The sequence below is a fragment of the Bos indicus genome, chromosome 5 (assembly GCF_029378745.1).
Source record: "Bos indicus isolate NIAB-ARS_2022 breed Sahiwal x Tharparkar chromosome 5, NIAB-ARS_B.indTharparkar_mat_pri_1.0, whole genome shotgun sequence".
Lineage (NCBI taxonomy): Eukaryota > Metazoa > Chordata > Mammalia > Artiodactyla > Bovidae > Bos > Bos indicus.
The window spans coordinates 102,899,121-102,906,596 of record NC_091764.1 but is presented as its reverse complement, the minus strand read 5'-3'; the positions used below and the strand labels follow the sequence as shown (position 1 = coordinate 102,906,596).

Below are 7,476 nucleotides of genomic sequence, written 5' to 3'. Positions count from 1 at the left end.
TGTCCCCTTCTCCTCCCACCTTCAACCTTTCCCAGCATCAGAGTCTTTTCAAATGAGTCACTTCTTCCCATCAGGTGGCCAAAGTATTGGAAATTCAGCTTCAGCATCAGTCCTTCCAATGAATATTCAGGACTGATTTCCTTTAGAATGGACTGGTTGGATCTCCTTGCTGTCCAAGGGACTCTCAAGAATGAAACGAGTCACCAGTCTAGGTTCGATGCATGGTACTGGATGCTTGGGGCTGGTGCACTGGGACGACCCAGAGGGATGGTATGGGGAGGGAGGAGGGAGGAGGGTTCAGGATGGGAAACACATGTATACCTGTGGCGGATTCATTTCAATATTTGGCAAAACCAATACAATATTGTAAAGTTTAAAAATAAAATAAAATTTAAAAAAATTAAAAAATTAAGAATTAAAAAAAAAGAGTCTTCTCCAACACTACAGTTCAAAAGCATCAATTCTTTGTTGCTCAGCTTTCTTTATAATCCAACTCTCACATCCACACATGACTACTGGCAAAACCATAGCCTTGACTAGATGGACCTTTGTTGACAAAGTAATGTCTCTGCTTTTTAATATGATGTCTTGGTTGTTCATAGCTTTTCTTCAAAGAAGTAAGCATCTTTTAATTTCATGGCTACAGTCACCATCTGCAGTGATTTTGGAGCCCCCCAAAATAAAGTCTGTCGCTGTTTCCACTGTTTCCCTATCTATTTTCCATGAAGTGATGTGACCGGATGTCATGATCTTAGTTTTCTGAATGTTGAGCTTTTTCACTCTCCTCCTTCACTTTCATCAAGAAGCTCTTTAGTTCTTCACTTTCTGCCGTAAGGGTGGTGTCATCTGCATATCTGAGGTGATTGGTATTTCTCCCAGCAATCTTGATTCCAGCTTGTGCTTCATCCAGCCCAGAATTTCTCATGATGTACTCTGCATAGAAGTTAAATAAGCAGGGTGACAATATACAGCCTTGACTTACTCCTTTCCCTATTTGGAACTAGTCTGTTGTTCCATGTCCAGTTCTAACTATTGCTTCCTGACCTGCATACAGATTTCTCAAGAGGTAGCTCAGGTGGCCTGGTATTCCCATCTCTTGAAGAATTTTCCAGTTTGTTGTGATCCACATAGTCAAAGACTTTGGCATAGTCAACAAAGCAGAAGTAGATGTTTTGATGATCACGTGATAGAACAAAAACCTTCAGAGAATTGAATTTATACAGAATATTTACTTTGACCAGAGTGAAATTAAGTTAAGTATTAATAAGAAAATATACTTAGCCATTCCTACTGAGAAAATTAAGAAATATTCTTCCAAAGAATTCCTGGGTCTGGAAATAACTTTCAAACTTGAAAATATTGTGAAATAATGGTAACAAAGATATGCTGTAACTAAATTCTTCCAATGCAACTAAAGTAGTGTCTAAGGGAAATTTATACCCTAGATTTAGAAAAGAGGGGAGACAGAAAATGTAAAAATGTAAGCTTTCATTTAAGAAGCTAGGATATGAGAAATAAAGCCTAAAGAATGTATAATATTGGAATTAATAAAGAAAAAAATAAAGTTAATCTAAAAAAGAAAGAAAGTAAGCATAAGACAAAGACAACAGAGGAAAGCCGTTCAAACATGGCTCACTGAAAACTGATCAACACTGCGCAATACTAATCAAGAGCAGAGAGAAAAAACTTAATACCAGAATGAAAAGGCAAATCACTATAAATTATACAGATTTTTTGGTCATAGTTTTGAGGTGCAATATACACATTTAATGTGGATAAATATCCAGAAGAGTTCCAGTTTCTCCACAACCTTGTCAACATTTGTCTTTTTTTAAATTAGAGTGATTTTGACAGGTGTAAGATGACATCTCATTGTGGTTTTCATTTACATTTATCTGATGATTAGAGATGTCAGTATATTTTCATATACCTGTTAGCTATTCATATGTCTTCTTTGGAGAAATGGCTAGTCCCTGACTAATTTTTTTAATCAGTTTATTAGAGGTTTTGCTGCTGTTGCTTTTGTTTTGCTCTTGAGCTGTAGGGTTCTTATATATTTTGCAAATTAATCCCTTATATGATTTGCTATAAGGTGCCTTTTCACTCTACTGTTGTTTCTTTTACTGTCGTGCTGGTGTTCAGTCATTCAGTCATGTCCAACTCATTGCGACCTCACGGAGTATAGCCTGCCAGGCTCCTCTGTCCATGAGATTTCCCAGGCAAGAATACTGGAGTGAGTTGCCATTTCCTTCTCCAGGGGATCTTCCTGACCCAGGGGTTGAATCCATGTCTTGTGTGTCTCCTCCACTGGCAGGTGAACTCTTTACCACTGAGCCATCTGGGATAATCTCACTTGTCTATTTTTACCTATTCTTTTGGTGTCATACCCATGAGATCATGAGATAATATATTTTTATTTTGAAATTATAAGTAAAAATACCACATATCTAAAGTGTAATTCCTAACTGGTGACAGTATTACACCCATACACAGCAAAATAAATTTATATGCAGTAAGGTTTTAAATATTATTTAGTGGAATTATAAAATCATTTGTAGAAAATAAACTTGATTAAAAGTTCTTTTGAGATGAAGAATGGCATTTGAAACATTGCAGTAAAGGCATAGTCAAAAAACTAAAACATTACAAATTTGATCACATAACCTCCCATATACATATACAAACCTAAAATCATACACAAAAGATGGGGAAATATTTCCAAATAATGTAAGAAAAATGGTAAATTATGTTAGTTTATAGAGTTCTTAAAAATAAATAAGAAAATTTGTAAACTATTCTAGAGAAAAAAATTGAAGATAGAGAAAGATATCTGAAACACCTATAAATATTTACTTATTAATCACTCTCCACATTCAATAACAAATATAAACACAGGCGTCTACCAAGGCACACACACACACTAACACACCCCTGAATGAAGGAAAGACCTTGCATACTTTAATTCCCCTGTGTTTATTCTATTAGGACAGTGCTTACACATTGTATGCACTCATTCAACAAGTATGGATGGAGAACATTTTCTAAATACCATGATAGTGAAGTGAAGTTGTGAAGTTGCTCAGTTGTGTCCGACTCTTTGCGACCCCGTGGACTGTAGTCTACTAGGCTCCTCTGTCCATGGGATTTCCAGCCAATAGTCCTGGAGTGGGTTGCCATTTCCTTCTCCAGGGGATCTTCCCAACCCAGGGCTCGAACCTGGGTCTCCCGTGTTGTAGACAGATGCTTTACCATCTGAACCACCAGGGAAGCTGGACAAATACCATGATAAGTGCTTGTTAAATATTTATTAAATAAATGAGCAGATGAATAAAATTCAGTGAAATATATTTTCTTTAAATCAATGCTAATCAACAAATAGTGAAGCAAATATAAATTAATGATAATGGTTTATGAAAATAAAGTGTATTAAAGAAAATTAGTCCATAAACACAGAATAAATTTATATTTAAAATTTCACTTACATAATTTTTAATATAAGTTTATTTATTTTAATTGGAGGCTAATTACTTTACAATATTGTTTTGGTTTTGCCATACATCAACATGAATCTGCCACGGGTTTCAGTGGAAAATTGTTAAATAGATTCTAAACTACTCTCATCTATTATTCAATATGACATACGCACAAGAGAATATTTCTGTAGTAAGAAGAACCTCTGTAAGGGAATATACAGATTTACCAAGTAGACTTCAGAAAAAGATAGACAAATAGCTACTGAGTAAAGCAAAACCCTCCTTGCTATTCTTTGGACCTCTGCATTCAAATGGGTATACCTTTCCTTTTCTCCTTTGCTTTTTGCTTCTCTTCACAACTATTTGTAAGGCCTCCTTGACAGTCATTTTGCTTTTTTGCATTTGTTTTTCTTGGGGATGGTCTTGCTCCCTATCTCCTGTACAATGTCATGAACCTCTGTCCATAGTCCATCCGGCACTCTCTCTATCAGATTTAGTCCCTTAAATCTTTTTGTCACTTCTGCTGTATAATCGTAAGGGAATTTATTTAGGTCATACCTGAATGGTCTAGTGGTTTTCCCTACTTTCTTCAACTTAAGTCTGAATTTGGCAATAATGAGTTCATGATCTGAGCCACAATCAGCTCCTGGTCTTGTTTTTGCTGATGGTATAGAGCTTCTCCATCTCTGGCTGCAAAGAATATATAATCAATCTGATTTTGGTGTTGACCATCTGGTGATGTCCATGTGTAGAGTCCTCTCTTGTGTTGCTGGAAGAGGGTGTTTGCTATGACCAGTGCATTCTCTTAGCAAAACTCTGTTAGCCTTTGCCCTGCCTTCATTCCTTACTCCAAGGCCAAATTTGCCTGTTACTCCAGGTGTTTCTTGACTTCCTACTTTTGCACTCCAGTCCCCTATAATGAAAGGGACATCTTTTGGGGGTGTTAGTGCTAGAAGGTCTTGTAGGGCTTCATAGAAGCTTTCATAGAAGCTTCATAGCTTCAACTTCAGCTTCTTCAGCATTACTGGTTCAGGTATGCTGCTACTTCTGCTAAGTTGCTTCAGTCGTGTCCGAGTCTGTGTGACCTCATAGACGGCAGCCCACCAGGCTCCCCTGTCCCTGGGATTCTCCAGGCAAGAATACTGGAGTGGGTTGCCATTTTCTTCTCCAATGCATGAAAGTGAAAACTGAAAGTGAAGTCACTCAGTCGTCTCCATCTCCCAGAGACCCCATGGACTGCAGCCTACCAGGCTCCTCCGTCCATGGGATTTTCCAGACAAGAGTACTGGAGTGGGTTGCCATTGCATAGACTTGGAATACTGTGATATTGAATGGTTTGCCTTGGAAATGAACAGAGATCATTCTGTCATTTTTGAGATTGCATCCAAGTACTGCATTTTGGACTCATTTGTTTGCTATGATGGCTACTTCATTTTTTCTAAGGGATTCTTGCCCACAGTAGTAGATATAACGGTCATTTGAGTTAAATTCACCCATTCCAGTCCATTTTAGTTCGCTGATCCCTAAATTGTCTATGTTCACTTTTGCCATCTCCTGTTTGACCACTTGCAATTTGCCTTGATTCATGGACCTAACATTCCAGGTTCCTATGCAATATTGTTCTTCATAGCTTTGGACTTTGCTTCTATCCCCAGTCACATCCACAGCTGAGTGTTGTCTTTGCTTTGACTCTGTCTCTTCATTCGTTCTGGAGTTATTGCTCCACTGATCTCCGGTAGCAATTTGAGCACCTATCAAATTGGGGAGTTCATCTTTCAGTGTCCTATCTTTTTGCATTTTCATACTGTTCATGGGGTTCTCAAGGCAGGAATACTTAAGTGGTTTGCCATTCTCTTCTCCAGTGGACCACATTTTGTCAAGACTTTGCACCATGACCCGTCCATCTTGGGTGGCCATATTGGCATGGCTCATAGTTTCACTGAGTTAGGCAAAGCATGGTCCATATGATCAGATTGGTCAGTTTTCTGTAATTGTGGTTTTCAGTTTGTCTGCCCTCTGATGGAGGAGGATAAGAGGCTTATGGAAGTTCCCTGAAGGGAGAGAATAACAAGGAAAGATAAGAAAGCCTTCCTCAGTGACCAGTGCAAAGAAATAGAGGAAACCAATAGAATGCAAAAGACTAGAGATCGCTTCAAGAAAATTAGAAATACCAAGGGAATATTTAATGCAAAGATGGGCTCAATAAAGGACAAAAATGGTATGGACCTAACAGAAGCAGAAGATATTAAGAAGATGTGGCAAGAATACACAGAAGAAATATACAAAAAAAGATCTTCATGACCCAGATAATCATGATAGTATGATCACTCACCTAAAGCCAAACATCCTGGAATGTGAAGTCAAGTGGGCCTTAGGAAGCATCACTACGAACAAAGCTAGTGGAGGTGATGGAATTCCAGTTGAGCTATTCCAAATCCTAAAAGATGATGTTGTGAAAGTGCTACACTCAATATGCCAGCAAATTTGAAAACTCAGCAGTGGCCACAGGACTGGAAAGGGTCAGTTTTCATTCCAATCCCAAAGAAAGGCAATGTCTAAAAATGTTTAAACTACCACACAATTGCACTCATCTCACGCACTAGCAAAGTAATGCTGAAAATTCTCCAAGCTAAGCTTCGACAGTACATGAACCATGAACTTCCAGATGTTCAAGCGGGTTTTAGAAAAGGCAGAGGAACCAGAGATCAAATTGCCAACATCCGTTGGATCATCGAAAAAGCAAGAGAGTTCCAGAAAAACATCTGTTTCTGTTTCATTAACTATGCCAAAGCCTTTGTATGGATCACAACAAACTGTGGAAAATACTGAAAGAGATGGGAATACAAGACCACCTGACCTGCCTCTTGAGAAACCTATATGCAGCTCAGGAAGCATCAGTTAGAACTGGACATGGAACAACAGACTGGTTCCTAATAGGGAAAGAAATACATCAAGGCTGTATACTGTCACCCTGCTTATTTAACTTCTATGCAGAGTACATCATGAGAAACACTGGGCTGGATGAAGCACAAGCTGGAATCAAGATTGCCAGGAGAAATAGCAATAACCTCAGATATGCAGATGACACCACACTTATGGCAGAAAGTGAAGAGGAACTAAAAAGCCTCTTGATGAAAGTGAAAGAGGAGAGTGAAAAAGTTGGCTTAAAGCTCAACATTCAGAAAACGAAGATCATGGCATCTGGTCCCATCACTTCATGGCAAGTAAATGGAAAACAATGGAAACAGTGACAGACTTTATTTGGGGGGGAGGGCTCCAAAATCACTGCAGATGGTGACTGCAGCCATGAAATTAAAAGATGCTTACTCCTTGGAAGGAAAGTTATGACCAACCTAGACAGCATATTACAAAGCAGAGACAGTACTTTGCCAACAAAGGTCCGTCTAATCAAGGCTATGGTTTTTCCAGTAGTCATGTATGGATGTGAGAGTTGGACTATAAAGAAAGCTGAGCACCAAAGAATTGATGCTTTAGAACTGTAGTATTGGAGAAGGCTCTTGAGAGTCCCTTGGACTGCAAGGAGTTCAAACCAGTCCATCCTAAAGGAAATCAGTCCTGAATATTCATTGGAAGGACTGATGCTGAAGCTCAAACTCCAATACTTTGGTCACCTGATGCGAAGAACTGACTCATTGGTAAAGACCCTGATGTTGGGAAAGATTGAAAGGGGGAGGATAAGGGGACGACAGAGGATGAGATGATTGAATGGCATCACTGACTCAAGGAACATGAGTTTGAGCAAACCCCAGGAGTTGGTGATGGACAGGGAGGCCTGGTGTGCTGCAGTCCATGGGGTTACAAGGAGTTGGACATGACTGAGCGACTAAACTGAACTGAAAGTAAAACTGTCTGCAATAGACTCAAATAGATATACTGAGAAAGCTAAGTAATCAGAGGAAACAGAAATTACAAACAAAACACCAAGAAAAAGGCACAAAAGCCTGAAACTGAAAGAAATATACATAAGTATAAAATCTACCTG

The 7,476-nt window shown here is 38.7% G+C and overlaps 1 protein-coding gene across 1 annotated transcript in view; it reads left to right on the top strand.

Moving 5' to 3' along the window:
* The window catches only part of LOC139182962 (antigen WC1.1-like), a gene marked incomplete in the record, with an annotated part of 771,738 nt that overhangs the window by 496,656 nt on the left and 267,606 nt on the right, over positions 1-7,476 (top strand).